The following is an 18,220-nucleotide window of genomic DNA, read 5'->3' as shown; positions in this document are numbered from 1 at the left end:
GGATCATTCTTTGAAACAGGAGAGAACATCACAATTTCTAGCAATTATAACAGAAGGTATTTCTTTCTCTTCCCTGTCTGTGCGGTGATGGCATTCATTGAGGGAGATAGTGACCTGTGGCATTCCCATTGAAGGCAGAAGCAGAGATAGCGATGTCTGGACATATCTTGTTTTCAGGGCAGAGTAACGCATGTACTACTGAAAGTACAGATGTAGCTCTTTGAACTGAAGATATTAGATGCTATCTGGTTCTCATGTATGTCTTTCTAAAAGTTGTTGTTGCACTTATTGTTAACTCATAAATACCGTGTTCCGAAGGAGGCCAGCAACAGTTTTCAACCAGATGAAATTCTAACCACCATATACAGATAATAAAACGATTTCAGCAAATGGAATTATGCCCTTGCAGTGCCGTTGTTGTTCTGCTTCATTGTATGCTTCAGTGAGCTTTCGAGTTGATACAGTAGACTAAAGAGCAAACACTGGTTTCAAGAACGCTGGAGTCTTTTGGGTAGTGTGCTTCACCTGACACACCAAAGGATCTATATGTGACTTCACCGTTCACAGTGGTTTCCTATGTTGTTTCCTGGTAATTCACTGTGAAAATCTGAAAATACCGTGTTTTCAAAGAGACCTAGCTTAGAAATTATATCAGGTAAAGGATCATTCTTTGAAACAGGAGAGAACATCACAATTTCTAGCAATTATAACAGAAGGTATTGCTTTCTCTTCCCTGTCCGTGCGGTGATGGCATTCATTGTGGGAGATAGTGACGGGTGGCATTCCCATTGAAGGCAGAAGCAGAGATAGCGATGTCTGGACATATCTTGTTTTCCGGGCAGAGTAACGCATGTACTACTGAAAGTAGAGATGTAGCTCCTTGAACTGAAAATATTAGATGCTATCTGGTTCTCATGTATGTCTTTCTAAAAGTTGTTGTTGCATTTATTGTTAACTCATAAAGACCGTGTTCTGAAGGAGGCCAGCAACAGTTTTCAACCAGATGAAATTCTAACCACCATATACAGATAATAAAACGATTTCAGCAAATGGAATTATGCCCTTGCAGTGCCGTTGTTGTTCTGCTTCATTGTATGCTTCAGTGAGCTTTCGAGTTGATACAGTAGACTAAAGAGCAAACACTGGTTTCAAGAACGCTGGAGTCTTTTGGGTAGTGTGCTTCACCTGACACACCAAAGGATCTATATGTGACTTCACCGTTCACAGTGGTTTCCTATGTTGTTTCTTGGTAATTCACTGTGAAAATCTGAAAATACCGTGTTTTCAAAGAGACCTAGCTTAGAAATTATATCAGGTAAAGGAACATTCTTTGAAACAGGAGAGAACATCACAATTTCTAGCAATTATAACAGAAGTTATTGCTTTCTCTTCCCTGTCCGTGCGGTGATGGCATTCATTGTGGGAGATAGTGACCGTTGGCATTGCCATTGAAGGCAGAAGCAGAGATAGCGATGTCTGGACATATCTTGTTTTCCGGGCAGAGTAATGCATGTACTACTGAAAGTACAGATGTAGCTCTTTGAACTGAAGATATTAGATGCTATCTGGTTCTCATGTATGTCTTTCTAAAAGTTGTTGTTGCACTTACTGTTAACTCATAAAGACCGTGTTCCGAAGGAGGCCAGCAACAGTTTTCAACCAGATGAAATTCTAACCACCCTATACAGATAATAAAACGATTTCAACAAATGGAATTATGCCCTTGCCGTGCCGTTGTTGTTCTGCATAATTGTATGCTTCAGTGAGCTTTCGAGTTGATACAGTAGACTAAAGAGCAAACACTGGTTTCAAGAACGCTGGAGTCTTTTGGGTAGTGTGCTTCACCTGACACACCAAAGGATCTATATGTGACTTCACCGTTCACAGTGGTTTCCTATGTTGTTTCTTGGTAATTCACTGTGAATAACGGAAAATACCGTGTTTTCAAAGAGACCTAGCTTAGAAATTATATCAGGCAAAGGATCATTCTTTGAAACAGGAGAGAACATCACAATTTCTAGCAATTATAACAGAAGGTATTTCTTTCTCTTCCCTGTCTGTGCGGTGATGGCATTCATTGAGGGAGATAGTGACCTGTGGCATTCCCATTGAAGGCAGAAGCAGAGATAGCGATGTCTGGACATATCTTGTTTTCAGGGCAGAGTAACGCATGTACTACTGAAAGTACAGATGTAGCTCTTTGAACTGAAGATATTAGATGCTATCTGGTTCTCATGTATGTCTTTCTAAAAGTTGTTGTTGCACTTATTGTTAACTCATAAATACCGTGTTCCGAAGGAGGCCAGCAACAGTTTTCAACCAGATGAAATTCTAACCACCATATACAGATAATAAAACGATTTCAGCAAATGGAATTATGCCCTTGCAGTGCCGTTGTTGTTCTGCTTCATTGTATGCTTCAGTGAGCTTTCGAGTTGATACAGTAGACTAAAGAGCAAACACTGGTTTGAAGAACGCTGGAGTCTTTTGGGTAGTGTGCTTCACCTGACACACCAAAGGATCTATATGTGACTTCACCGTTCACAGTGGTTTCCTATGTTGTTTCCTGGTAATTCACTGTGAAAATCTGAAAATACCGTGTTTTCAAAGAGACCTAGCTTAGAAATTATATCAGGTAAAGGATCATTCTTTGAAACAGGAGAGAACATCACAATTTCTAGCAATTATAACAGAAGGTATTGCTTTCTCTTCCCTGTCCGTGCGGTGATGGCATTCATTGTGGGAGATAGTGACGGGTGGCATTCCCATTGAAGGCAGAAGCAGAGATAGCGATGTCTGGACATATCTTGTTTTCCGGGCAGAGTAACGCATGTACTACTGAAAGTAGAGATGTAGCTCCTTGAACTGAAGATATTAGATGCTATCTGGTTCTCATGTATGTCTTTCTAAAAGTTGTTGTTGCATTTATTGTTAACTCATAAAGACCGTGTTCTGAAGGAGGCCAGCAACAGTTTTCAACCAGATGAAATTCTAACCACCATATACAGATAATAAAACGATTTCAGCAAATGGAATTATGCCCTTGCCTTGCCGTTGTTGTTCTGCTTCATTGTATGCTTCAGTGAGCTTTCGAGTTGATAGAGTAGACTAAAGAGCAAACACTGGTTTCAAGAACGCTGGAGTCCTTTGTGTAGTGTGCTTCACCTGACACACCAAAGGATCTATATGTGACTTCACCGTTCACAGTGGTTTCCTATGTTGTTTCTTGGTAATTCACTGTGAATAACGGAAAATACCGTGTTTTCAAAGAGACCTAGCTTAGAAATTATATCAGGCAAAGGATCATTCTTTGAAACAGGAGAGAACATCACAATTTCTAGCAATTATAACAGAAGGTATTTCTTTCTCTTCCCTGTCTGTGCGGTGATGGCATTCATTGAGGGAGATAGTGACCTGTGGCATTCCCATTGAAGGCAGAAGCAGAGATAGCGATGTCTGGACATATCTTGTTTTCAGGGCAGAGTAACGCATGTACTACTGAAAGTACAGATGTAGCTCTTTGAACTGAAGATATTAGATGCTATCTGGTTCTCATGTATGTCTTTCTAAAAGTTGTTGTTGCACTTATTGTTAACTCATAAATACCGTGTTCCGAAGGAGGCCAGCAACAGTTTTCAACCAGATGAAATTCTAACCACCATATACAGATAATCAAACGATTTCAACAGATGGAATTATGCCCTTGCTGTGCCGTTATTGTTCTGCTTCATTGTATGCTTCATTGAGCTTTCGAGTTGATACAGTAGACTAAAGAGCAAACACTGGTTTCAAGAACGCTGGAGTCTTTTGGGTAGTGTGCTTCACCTGACACACCAAAGGATCTATATGTGACTTCACCGTTCACAGTGGTTTCCTATGTTGTTTCTTGGTAATTCACTGTGAAAATCTGAAAATACCGTGTTTTCAAAGAGACCTAGCTTAGAAATTATATCAGGTAAAGGATCATTCTTTGAAACAGGAGAGAACATCACAATTTCTAGCAATTATAACAGAAGGTATTGCTTTCTCTTCCCTGTCCGTGCGGTGATGGCATTCATTGTGCGAGATAGTGAACTGTGGCATTGCCATTGAAGGCAGAAGCAGAGATAGCGATGTCTGGACATATCTTGTTTTCCGGGCAGAGTAACGCATGTACTACTGAAAGTACAGATGTAGCTCTTTGAACTGAAGATATTAGATGCTATCTGGTTCTCATGTATGTCTTTCTAAAAGTTGTTGTTGCACTTATTGTTAACTGATAAAGACCGTGTTCCGAAGGAGGCCAGCAACAGTTTTCAACCAGATGAAATTCTAACCACCATATACAGATAATAAAACGATTTCAACAAATGGAATTATGGCCTTGCCGTGCCGTTGTTGTTCTGCTTCATTGTATGCTTCAGTGAGCTTTCGAGTTGATACAGTAGACTAAAGAGCAAACACTGGTTTCAAGAACGCTGGAGTCTTTTGGGTAGTGTGCTTCACCTGACACACCAAAGGATCTATATGTGACTTCACCGTTCACAGTGGTTTCCTATGTTGTTTCTTGGTAATTCACTGTGAAAATCTGAAAATACCGTGTTTTCAAAGAGACCTAGCTTAGAAATTATATCAGGTAAAGGAACATTCTTTGAAACAGGAGAGAACATCACAATTTCTAGCAATTATAACAGAAGTTATTGCTTTCTCTTCCCTGTCCGTGCGGTGATGGCATTCATTGTGGGAGATAGTGACCGTTGGCATTGCCATTGAAGGCAGAAGCAGAGATAGCGATGTCTGGACATATCTTGTTTTCCGGGCAGAGTAATGCATGTACTACTGAAAGTACAGATGTAGCTCTTTGAACTGAAGATATTAGATGCTATCTGGTTCTCATGTATGTCTTTCTAAAAGTTGTTGTTGCACTTACTGTTAACTCATAAAGACCGTGTTCCGAAGGAGGCCAGCAACAGTTTTCAACCAGATGAAATTCTAACCACCCTATACAGATAATAAAACGATTTCAACAAATGGAATTATGCCCTTGCCGTGCCGTTGTTGTTCTGCTTCATTGTATGCTTCATTGAGCTTTCGAGTTGGTACAGTAGACTAAAGAGCAAACACTGGTTTCAAGAACGCTGGAGTCTTTTGGGTAGTGTGCTTCACCTGACACACCAAAGGATCCATATGTGACTTCACCGTTCACAGTGGTTTCCTATGTTGTTTCTTGGTAATTCACTGTGAAAATCTGAAAATACCGTGTTTTCAAAGAGACCTAGCTTAGAAATTATATCAGGTAAAGGATCATTCTTTGAAACAGGAGAGAACATCACAATTTCTAGCAATTATAACGGAAGGTATTGCTTTCTCTTCCCTGTCCGTGCGGTGATGACATTCATTGTGCGAGATAGTGACCGGTGGCATTGCCATTGAATGCAGAAGCAGAGATAGCGATGCCTGGACATATCTTGTTTTCCGGGCAGAGTAACGCATGTACTACTGAAAGTACAGATGTAGCTCTTTGAACTGAAGATATTAGATGCTATCTGGTTCTCATGTATGTCTTTCTAAAAGTTGTTGTTGCACTTATTGTTAACTCATAAAGACCGTGTTCCGAAGGAGGCCAGCAACAATTTTCAACCAGATGAAATTCTAACCACCATATACAGATAATAAAACAATTTCAACAAATGGAATTATGCCCTTGCCGTGCCGTTGTTGTTCTGCTTCATTGTATGCTTCAGTGAGCTTTCGAGTTGATACAGTAGACTAAAGAGCAAACACTGGTTTCAAGAACGCTGGAGTCTTTTGGGTAGTGTGCTTCACCTGACACACCAAAGGATCTATATGTGACTTCACCGTTCACAGTGGTTTCCTATGTTGTTACTTGGTAATTCACTGTGAATATCCGAAAATACCGTGTTTTCAAAGAGACCTAGCTTAGAAATTATATCAGGTAAAGGATCATTCTTTGAAACAGGAGAGAACATCACAATTTCTAGCAATTATAACAGAAGGTATTGCTTTCTCATCCCTGTCCGTGCGGTGATGGCATTCATTGTGGGAGATAGTGACCGGTGGCATTGCCATTGAATGCAGAAGCAGAGATAGCGATGTCTGGACATATCTTGTTTTCCGTGCAGAGTAACGCATGTACTTCTGAAAGTACAGATGTAGCTCTTTGAACTGAAGATATTAGATGCTATCTGGTTCTCATGTATGTCTTTCTAAAAGTTGTTGTTGCACTTATTGTTAACTTATAAAGACCGTGTTCCGAAGGAGGGCAGCAAAAGTCTTCAACCAGATGAAATTCTAACCACCATATACAGATAATAAAACGATATCAACAAATGGAATTATGCCCTTGCAGTGCCTTTGTTGTTCTGCTTCATTGTATGCTTCAGTGAGATTTCGAGTTGATACAGTAGACTAAAGAGCAAACACTGGTTTCAAGAACGCTGGAGTCTTTTGGGTAGTGTGCTTCACCTGACACACCAAAGGATCTATATGTGACTTCACCGTTCACAGTGGTTTCCTATGTTGTTACTTGGTAATTCAATGTGAATATCTGAAAATACCGTGTTTTCAACGAGACCTAGGTTAGAAATTATATCAGGTAAAGGATCATTCTTTGAAACAGGAGAGAACATCATAATTTCTAGCAATTATAACAGAAGGTATTGCTTTCTCTTCCCTGTCCGTGCGGTGATGGCATTCATTGTGGGAGATAGTGACCGGTGGCATTGCCATTGAATGGCGAAGCAGAGATAGCGGTGTCTGGACATATCTTGTTTTCCGTGCAGAGTAACGCATGTACTTCTGAAAGTACAGATGTAGCTCTTTGAACTGAAGATATTAGATGCTATCTGGTTCTCATGTATGTCTTTCTAAAAGTTGTTGTTGCACTTATTGTTAACTCATAAAGACCGTGTTCCGAAGGAGGACAGCAACAGTTTTCAACCAGATGAAATTCTAACCACCATATACAGATAATCAAACGATTTCAACAGATGGAATTATGCCCTTGCAGTGCCGTTGTTGTTCTGCTTCATTGTATGCTTCAGTGAGCTTTCGAGTTGATACAGTAGACTAAAGAGCAAACACTGGTTTCAAGAACGCTGGAGTCCTTTGTGTAGTGTGCTTCACCTGACACACCAAAGGATCTATATGTGACTTCACCGTTCACAGTGGTTTCCTATGTTGTTTCTTGGTAATTCACTGTGAATAACGGAAAATACCGTGTTTTCAAAGAGACCTAGCTTAGAAATTATATCAGGCAAAGGATCATTCTTTGAAACAGGAGAGAACATCACAATTTCTAGCAATTATAACAGAAGGTATTTCTTTCTCTTCCCTGTCCGTGCGGTGGTGGCATTCATTGTGGGAGATAGTGACCTGTGGCATTCCCATTGTAGGCAGAAGCAGAGATAGCGATGTCTGGACATATCTTGTTTTCAGGGCAGAGTAACGCATGTACTACTGAAAGTACAGATGTAGCTCTTTGAACTGAAGATATTAGATGCTATCTGGTTCTCATGTATGTCTTTCTAAAAGTTGTTGTTGCACTTATTGTTAACTCATAAATACCGTGTTCCGAAGGAGGCCAGCAACAGTTTTCAACCAGATGAAATTCTAACCACCATATACAGATAATCAAACGATTTCAACAGATGGAATTATGCCCTTGCTGTGCCGTTATTGTTCTGCTTCATTGTATGCTTCATTGAGCTTTCGAGTTGATACAGTAGACTAAAGAGCAAACACTGGTTTCAAGAACGCTGGAGTCTTTTGGGTAGTGTGCTTCACCTGACACACCAAAGGATCTATATGTGACTTCACCGTTCACAGTGGTTTCCTATGTTGTTTCTTGGTAATTCACTGTGAAAATCTGAAAATACCGTGTTTTCAAAGAGACCTAGCTTAGAAATTATATCAGGTAAAGGATCATTCTTTGAAACAAGAGAGAACATCACAATTTCTAGCAATTATAACAAAAGGTATTGCTTTCTCTTCCCTGTCCGTGCGGTGATGGCATTCATTGTGCGAGATAGTGACCTGTGGCATTGCCATTGAAGGCAGAAACAGAGATAGCGATGTCTGGACATATCTTGTTTTCCGTGCAGAGTAACGCATGTACTTCTGAAAGTACAGATGTAGCTCTTTGAACTGAAGATATTAGATGCTATCTGGTTCTCATGTATGTCTTTCTAAAAGTTGTTGTTGCACTTATTGTTAACTTATAAAGACCGTGTTCCGAAGGAGGGCAGCAAAAGTCTTCAACCAGATGAAATTCTAACCACCATATACAGATAATAAAACGATATCAACAAATGGAATTATGCCCTTGCAGTGCCTTTGTTGTTCTGCTTCATTGTATGCTTCAGTGAGATTTCGAGTTGATACAGTAGACTAAAGAGCAAACACTGGTTTCAAGAACGCTGGAGTCTTTTGGGTAGTGTGCTTCACCTGACACACCAAAGGATCTATATGTGACTTCACCGTTCACAGTGGTTTCCTATGTTGTTACTTGGTAATTCAATGTGAATATCTGAAAATACCGTGTTTTCAACGAGACCTAGGTTAGAAATTATATCAGGTAAAGGATCATTCTTTGAAACAGGAGAGAACATCATAATTTCTAGCAATTATAACAGAAGGTATTGCTTTCTCTTCCCTGTCCGTGCGGTGATGGCATTCATTGTGGGAGATAGTGACCGGTGGCATTGCCATTGAATGGCGAAGCAGAGATAGCGGTGTCTGGACATATCTTGTTTTCCGTGCAGAGTAACGCATGTACTTCTGAAAGTACAGATGTAGCTCTTTGAACTGAAGATATTAGATGCTATCTGGTTCTCATGTATGTCTTTCTAAAAGTTGTTGTTGCACTTATTGTTAACTCATAAAGACCGTGTTCCGAAGGAGGACAGCAACAGTTTTCAACCAGATGAAATTCTAACCACCATATACAGATAATCAAACGATTTCAACAGATGGAATTATGCCCTTGCAGTGCCGTTGTTGTTCTGCTTCATTGTATGCTTCAGTGAGCTTTCGAGTTGATACAGTAGACTAAAGAGCAAACACTGGTTTCAAGAACGCTGGAGTCCTTTGTGTAGTGTGCTTCACCTGACACACCAAAGGATCTATATGTGACTTCACCGTTCACAGTGGTTTCCTATGTTGTTTCTTGGTAATTCACTGTGAATAACGGAAAATACCGTGTTTTCAAAGAGACCTAGCTTAGAAATTATATCAGGCAAAGGATCATTCTTTGAAACAGGAGAGAACATCACAATTTCTAGCAATTATAACAGAAGGTATTTCTTTCTCTTCCCTGTCCGTGCGGTGGTGGCATTCATTGTGGGAGATAGTGACCTGTGGCATTCCCATTGTAGGCAGAAGCAGAGATAGCGATGTCTGGACATATCTTGTTTTCAGGGCAGAGTAACGCATGTACTACTGAAAGTACAGATGTAGCTCTTTGAACTGAAGATATTAGATGCTATCTGGTTCTCATGTATGTCTTTCTAAAAGTTGTTGTTGCACTTATTGTTAACTCATAAATACCGTGTTCCGAAGGAGGCCAGCAACAGTTTTCAACCAGATGAAATTCTAACCACCATATACAGATAATCAAACGATTTCAACAGATGGAATTATGCCCTTGCTGTGCCGTTATTGTTCTGCTTCATTGTATGCTTCATTGAGCTTTCGAGTTGATACAGTAGACTAAAGAGCAAACACTGGTTTCAAGAACGCTGGAGTCTTTTGGGTAGTGTGCTTCACCTGACACACCAAAGGATCTATATGTGACTTCACCGTTCACAGTGGTTTCCTATGTTGTTTCTTGGTAATTCACTGTGAAAATCTGAAAATACCGTGTTTTCAAAGAGACCTAGCTTAGAAATTATATCAGGTAAAGGATCATTCTTTGAAACAAGAGAGAACATCACAATTTCTAGCAATTATAACAAAAGGTATTGCTTTCTCTTCCCTGTCCGTGCGGTGATGGCATTCATTGTGCGAGATAGTGACCTGTGGCATTGCCATTGAAGGCAGAAACAGAGATAGCGATGTCTGGACATATCTTGTTTTCAGTGCAGAGTAACGCATGTACTACTGAAAGTACAGATGTAGCTCTTTGAACTGAAGATATTAGATGCTATCTGGTTCTCATGTATGTCTTTCTAAAAGTTGTTGTTGCACTTATTGTTAACTCATAAAGACCGTGTTCCGAAGGAGGCCAGCAACAGTTTTCAACCAGATGAAATTCTAACCACCATATACAGATAATAAAACAATTTCAACAAATGGAATTATGCCCTTACCGTGACGTTGTTGTTCTGCTTCATTGTATGCTTCATTGAGCTTTCGAGTTGGTACAGTAGACTAAAGAGCAAACACTGGTTTCAAGAACGCTGGAGTCTTTTGGGTAGTGTGCTTCACCTGACACACCAAAGGATCCATATGTGACTTCACCGTTCACAGTGGTTTCCTATGTTGTTTCTTGGTAATTCACTGTGAAAATCTGAAAATACCGTGTTTTCAAAGAGACCTAGCTTAGAAATTATATCAGGTAAAGGATCATTCTTTGAAACAGGAGAGAACATCACAATTTCTAGCAATTATAACGGAAGGTATTGCTTTCTCTTCCCTGTCCGTGCGGTGATGGCATTCATTGTGGGAGATAGTGACCGGTGGCATTGCCATTGAATGCAGAAGCAGAGATAGCGATGTCTGGACATATCTTGTTTTCCGTGCAGAGTAACGCATGTACATCTGAAAGTACAGATGTAGCTCTTTGAACTGAAGATATTAGATGCTATCTGGTTCTCATGTATGTCTTTCTAAAAGTTGTTGTTGCACTTATTGTTAACTCATAAAGACTGTGTTCCGAAGGAGGCCAGCAACAGTTTTCAACCAGATGAAATTCTAACCACCATATACAGATAATCAAACGATTTCAACAGATGGAATTATGCCCTTGCAGTGCCGTTGTTGTTCTGCTTCATTGTATGCTTCAGTGAGCTTTCGAGTTGATAGAGTAGACTAAAGAGCAAACACTGGTTTCAAGAACGCTGGAGTCCTTTGTGTAGTGTGCTTCACCTGACACACCAAAGGATCTATATGTGACTTCACCGTTCACAGTGGTTTCCTATGTTGTTTCTTGGTAATTCACTGTGAATAACGGAAAATACCGTGTTTTCAAAGAGACCTAGCTTAGAAATTATATCAGGCAAAGGATCATTCTTTGAAACAGGAGAGAACATCACAATTTCTAGCAATTATAACAGAAGGTATTTCTTTCTCTTCCCTGTCCGTGCGGTGGTGGCATTCATTGTGGGAGATAGTGACCTGTGGCATTCCCATTGTAGGCAGAAGCAGAGATAGCGATGTCTGGACATATCCTGTTTTCAGGGCAGAGTAACGCATGTACTACTGAAAGTACAGATGTAGCTCTTTGAACTGAAGATATTAGATGCTATCTGGTTCTCATGTATGTCTTTCTAAAAGTTGTTGTTGCACTTATTGTTAACTCATAAATACCGTGTTCCGAAGGAGGCCAGCAACAGTTTTCAACCAGATGAAATTCTAACCACCATATACAGATAATCAAACGATTTCAACAGATGGAATTATGCCCTTGCTGTGCCGTTATTGTTCTGCTTCATTGTATGCTTCATTGAGCTTTCGAGTTGATACAGTAGACTAAAGAGCAAACACTGGTTTCAAGAACGCTGGAGTCTTTTGGGTAGTGTGCTTCACCTGACACACCAAAGGATCTATATGTGACTTCACCGTTCACAGTGGTTTCCCATGTTGTTTCTTGGTAATTCACTGTGAAAATCTGAAAATACCGTGTTTTCAAAGAGACCTAGCTTAGAAATTATATCAGGTAAAGGATCATTCTTTGAAACAGGAGAGAACATCACAATTTCTAGCAATTATAACAGAAGGTATTGCTTTCTCTTCCCTGTCCGTGCGGTGATGGCATTCATTGTGCGAGATAGTGACCTGTGGCATTGCCATTGAAGGCAGAAACAGAGATAGCGATGTCTGGACATATCTTGTTTTCAGTGCAGAGTAACGCATGTACTACTGAAAGTACAGATGTAGCTCTTTGAACTGAAGATATTAGATGCTATCTGGTTCTCATGTATGTCTTTCTAAAAGTTGTTGTTGCACTTATTGTTAACTCATAAAGACCGTGTTCCGAAGGAGGCCAGCAACAGTTTTCAACCAGATGAAATTCTAACCACCATATACAGATAATAAAACGATTTCAGCAAATGGAATTATGCCCTTGCAGTGCCGTTGTTGTTCTGCTACATTGTATGCTTCAGTGAGCTTTCGAGTTGATAGAGTAGACTAAAGAGCAAACACTGGTTTCAAGAACGCTGGAGTCCTTTGTGTAGTGTGCTTCACCTGACACACCAAAGGATCTATATGTGACTTCACCGTTCACAGTGGTTTCCTATGTTGTTTCTTGGTAATTCACTGTGAATAACGGAAAATACCGTGTTTTCAAAGAGACCTAGCTTAGAAATTATATCAGGCAAAGGATCATTCTTTGAAACAGGAGAGAACATCACAATTTCTAGCAATTATAACAGAAGGTATTTCTTTCTCTTCCCTGTCCGTGCGGTGATGGCATTCATTGAGGGAGATAGTGACCTGTGGCATTCCCATTGAAGGCAGAAGCAGAGATAGCGATGTCTGGACATATCTTGTTTTCAGGGCAGAGTAACGCATGTACTACTGAAAGTACAGATGTAGCTCTTTGAACTGAAGATATTAGATGCTATCTGGTTCTCATGTATGTCTTTCTAAAAGTTGTTGTTGCACTTATTGTTAACTCATAAATACCGTGTTCCGAAGGAGGCCAGCAACAGTTTTCAACCAGATGAAATTCTAACCACCATATACAGATAATCAAACGATTTCAACAGATGGAATTATGCCCTTGCTGTGCCGTTATTGTTCTGCTTCATTGTATGCTTCATTGAGCTTTCGAGTTGATACAGTAGACTAAAGAGCAAACACTGGTTTCAAGAACGCTGGAGTCTTTTGGGTAGTGTGCTTCACCTGACACATCAAAGGATCTATATGTGACTTCACCGTTCACAGTGGTTTCCTATGTTGTTTCTTGGTAATTCACTGTGAAAATCTGAAAATACCGTGTTTTCAAAGAGACCTAGCTTAGAAATTATATCAGGTAAAGGATCATTCTTTGAAACAAGAGAGAACATCACAATTTCTAGCAATTATAACAAAAGGTATTGCTTTCTCTTCCCTGTCCGTGCGGTGATGGCATTCATTGTGCGACATAGTGACCTGTGGCATTGCCATTGAAGGCAGAAACAGAGATAGCGATGTCTGGACATATCTTGTTTTCAGTGCAGAGTAACGCATGTACTACTGAAAGTACAGATGTAGCTCTTTGAACTGAAGATATTAGATGCTATCTGGTTCTCATGTATGTCTTTCTAAAAGTTGTTGTTGCACTTATTGTTAACTCATAAAGACCGTGTTCCGAAGGAGGCCAGCAACAGTTTTCAACCAGATGAAATTCTAACCACCATATACAGATAATAAAACAATTTCAACAAATGGAATTATGCCCTTGCCGTGCCGTTGTTGTTCTGCTTCATTGTATGCTTCATTGAGCTTTCGAGTTGGTACAGTAGACTAAAGAGCAAACACTGGTTTCAAGAACGCTGGAGTCTTTTGGGTAGTGTGCTTCACCTGACACACCAAAGGATCCATATGTGACTTCACCGTTCACAGTGGTTTCCCATGTTGTTTCTTGGTAATTCACTGTGAAAATCTGAAAATACCGTGTTTTCAAAGAGACCTAGCTTAGAAATTATATCAGGTAAAGGATCATTCTTTGAAACAGGAGAGAACATCACAATTTCTAGCAATTATAACAAAAGGTATTGCTTTCTCTTCCCTGTCCGTGCGGTGATGGCATTCATTGTGCGAGATAGTGACCTGTGGCATTGCCATTGAAGGCAGAAACAGAGATAGCGATGTCTGGACATATCTTGTTTTCAGTGCAGAGTAACGCATGTACTACTGAAAGTACAGATGTAGCTCTTTGAACTGAAGATATTAGATGCTATCTGGTTCTCATGTATGTCTTTCTAAAAGTTGTTGTTGCACTTATTGTTAACTCATAAAGACCGTGTTCCGAAGGAGGCCAGCAACAGTTTTCAACCAGATGAAATTCTAACCACCATATACAGATAATAAAACGATTTCAGCAAATGGAATTATGCCCTTGCAGTGCCGTTGTTGTTCTGCTTCATTGTATGCTTCAGTGAGCTTTCGAGTTGATACAGTAGACTAAAGAGCAAACACTGGTTTCAAGAACGCTGGAGTCCTTTGTGTAGTGTGCTTCACCTGACACACCAAAGGATCTATATGTGACTTCACCGTTCACAGTGGTTTCCTATGTTGTTTCTTGGTAATTCACTGTGAATAACGGAAAATACCGTGTTTTCAAAGAGACCTAGCTTAGAAATTATATCAGGCAAAGGATCATTCTTTGAAACAGGAGAGAACATCACAATTTCTAGCAATTATAACAGAAGGTATTTCTTTCTCTTCCCTGTCCGTGCGGTGATGGCATTCATTGAGGGAGATAGTGACCTGTGGCATTCCCATTGAAGGCAGAAGCAGAGATAGCGATGTCTGGACATATCTTGTTTTCAGGGCAGAGTAACGCATGTACTACTGAAAGTACAGATGTAGCTCTTTGAACTGAAGATATTAGATGCTATCTGGTTCTCATGTATGTCTTTCTAAAAGTTGTTGTTGCACTTATTGTTAACTCATAAATACCGTGTTCCGAAGGAGGCCAGCAACAGTTTTCAACCAGATGAAATTCTAACCACCATATACAGATAATCAAACGATTTCAACAGACGGAATTATGCCCTTGCTGTGCCGTTATTGTTCTGCTTCATTGTATGCTTCATTGAGCTTTCGAGTTGATACAGTAGACTAAAGAGCAAACACTGGTTTCAAGAACGCTGGAGTCTTTTGGGTAGTGTGCTTCACCTGACACATCAAAGGATCTATATGTGACTTCACCGTTCACAGTGGTTTCCTATGTTGTTTCTTGGTAATTCACTGTGAAAATCTGAAAATACCGTGTTTTCAAAGAGACCTAGCTTAGAAATTATATCAGGTAAAGGATCATTCTTTGAAACAAGAGAGAACATCACAATTTCTAGCAATTATAACAAAAGGTATTGCTTTCTCTTCCCTGTCCGTGCGGTGATGGCATTCATTGTGCGAGATAGTGACCTGTGGCATTGCCATTGAAGGCAGAAACAGAGATAGCGATGTCTGGACATATCTTGTTTTCAGTGCAGAGTAACGCATGTACTACTGAAAGTACAGATGTAGCTCTTTGAACTGAAGATATTAGATGCTATCTGGTTCTCATGTATGTCTTTCTAAAAGTTGTTGTTGCACTTATTGTTAACTCATAAAGACCGTGTTCCGAAGGAGGCCAGCAACAATTTTCAACCAGATGAAATTCTAACCACCATATACAGATAATAAAACAATTTCAACAAATGGAATTATGCCCTTGCCGTGCCGTTGTTGTTCTGCTTCATTGTATGCTTCAGTGAGCTTTCGAGTTGATACATTAGACTAATGAGCAAACACTGGTTTCAAGAACGCTGGAGTCTTTTGGGTAGTGTGCTTCACCTGACACACCAAAGGATCTATATGTGACTTCACCGTTCACAGAGGTTTCCTATGTTGTTACTTGGTAATTCACTGTGAATATCCGAAAATACCGTGTTTTCAAAGAGACCTAGCTTAGAAATTATATCAGGTAAAGGATCATTCTTTGAAACAGGAGAGAACATCACAATTTCTAGCAATTATAACAGAAGGTATTGCTTTCTCATCCCTGTCCGTGCGGTGATGGCATTCATTGTGGGAGATAGTGACCGGTGGCATTGCCATTGAATGCAGAAGCAGAGATAGCGATGTCTGGACATATCTTGTTTTCCGTGCAGAGTAACGCATGTACTTCTGAAAGTACAGATGTAGCTCTTTGAACTGAAGATATTAGATGCTATCTGGTTCTCATGTATGTCTTTCTAAAAGTTGTTGTTGCACTTATTGTTAACTTATAAAGACCGTGTTCCGAAGGAGGGCAGCAAAAGTCTTCAACCAGATGAAATTCTAACCACCATATACAGATAATAAAACGATATCAACAAATGGAATTATGCCCTTGCAGTGCCTTTGTTGTTCTGCTTCATTGTATGCTTCAGTGAGCTTTCGAGTTGATACAGTAGACTAAAGAGCAAACACTGGTTTCAAGAACGCTGCAATCTTTTGGGTAGTGTGCTTCACCTGACACACCAAAGGATCTATATGTGACTTCACCGTTTACAGTGGTTTCCTATGTTGTTTCTTGGTAATTCCCTGTGAAAATCTGAAAATACCGTGTTTTCAAAGAGACCTAGCTTAGAAATTATATCAGGTAAAGGATCATTCTTTGAAACAGGAGAGAACATCACAATTTCTAGCAATTATAACAGAAGGTATTGCTTTCTCTTCCCTGTCCGTGCGGTGATGGCATTCATTGTGGGAGATAGTGACGGGTGGCATTCCCATTGAAGGCAGAAGCAGAGATAGCGATGTCTGGACATATCTTGTTTTCCGGGCAGAGTAACGCATGTACTACTGAAAGTACAGATGTAGCTCCTTGAACTGAAGATATTAGATGCTATCTGATTCTCATGTATGTCTTTCTAAAAGTTGTTGTTGCACTTATTGTTAACTCATAAAGACTGTGTTCCGAAGGAGGCCAGCAACAGTTTTCAACCAGATGAAATTCTAACCACCATATACAGATAATCAAAAGATTTCAACAGATGGAATTATGCCCTTGCAGTGCCGTTGTTGTTCTGCTTCATTGTATGCTTCAGTGAGCTTTCGAGTTGATACAGTAGACTAAAGAGCAAACACTGGTTTCAAGAACGCTGGAGTCTTTTGGGTAGTGTGCTTCACCTGACACACCAAAGGATCTATATGTGACTTCCCGTTCACAGTGGTTTCCTATGTTGTTTCTTGGTAATTCACTGTGAAAATCTGAAAATACCGTGTTTTCAAAGAGACCTAGCTTAGAAATTATATCAGGTAAAGGAACATTCTTTGAAACAGGAGAGAACATCACAATTTCTAGCGATTATAACAGAAGTTATTGCTTTCTCTTCCCTGTCCGTGCGGTGATGGCATTCATTGTGGGAGATAGTGACCGTTGTCATTGCCATTGAAGGCAGAAGCAGAGATAGCGATGTCTGGACATATCTTGTTTTCCGGGCAGAGTAACGCATGTACTACTGAAAGTACAGATGTAGCTCTTTGAACTGAAGATATTAGATGCTATCTGGTTCTCATGTATGTCTTTCTAAAAGTTGTTGTTGCACTTACTGTTAACTCATAAAGACCGTGTTCCGAAGGAGGCCAGCAACAGTTTTCAACCAGATGAAATTCTAACCACCATATACAGATAATGAAACGATTTCAACAAATGGAATTATGCCCTTGCCGTGCCGTTGTTGTTCTGCTTCATTGTATGCTTCAGTGAGCTTTCGAGTTGATACAGTAGACTAAAGAGCAAACACTGGTTTCAAGAACGCTGGAGTCTTTTGGGTAGTGTGCTTCACCTGACACACCAAAGGATCTATATGTGACTTCATCGTTCACAGTGGTTTCCTATGTTGTTTCTTGGTAATTCACTGTGAAAATCTGAAAATACCGTGTTTTCAAAGAGACCTAGCTTAGAAATTATATCAGGTAAAGGATCATTCTTTGAAACAGGAGAGAACATCACAATTTCTAGCAATTATAACAGAAGGTATTGCTTTCTCTTCCCTGTCCGTGCGGCGATGGCATTCATTGTGGGAGATAGTGACGGGTGGCATTCCCATTGAAGGCAGAAGCAGAGATAGCGATGTCTCGACATATCTTGTTTTCAGGGCAGAGTAACGCATGTACTACTGAAAGTACAGATGTAGCTCTTTGAACTGAAGATATTAGATGCTATCTGGTTCTCATGTATGTCTTTCTAAAAGTTGTTGTTGCACTTATTGTTAACTCATAAATACCGAAGGAGGCCAGCAACAGTTTTCAACCAGATGAAATTCTAACCACCATATACAGATAATCAAACGATTTCAACAGATGGAATTATGCCCTTGCT

The sequence above is a fragment of the Furipterus horrens genome, unplaced genomic scaffold (genome assembly GCF_987537825.1).
Source record: "Furipterus horrens unplaced genomic scaffold, mFurHor1.1.pri manual_scaffold_18, whole genome shotgun sequence".
Taxonomy (NCBI): Eukaryota; Metazoa; Chordata; class Mammalia; order Chiroptera; family Furipteridae; genus Furipterus; species Furipterus horrens.
The sequence above is the reverse complement of the archived record's forward strand: the minus strand, read 5'-3'. Positions refer to the sequence as shown.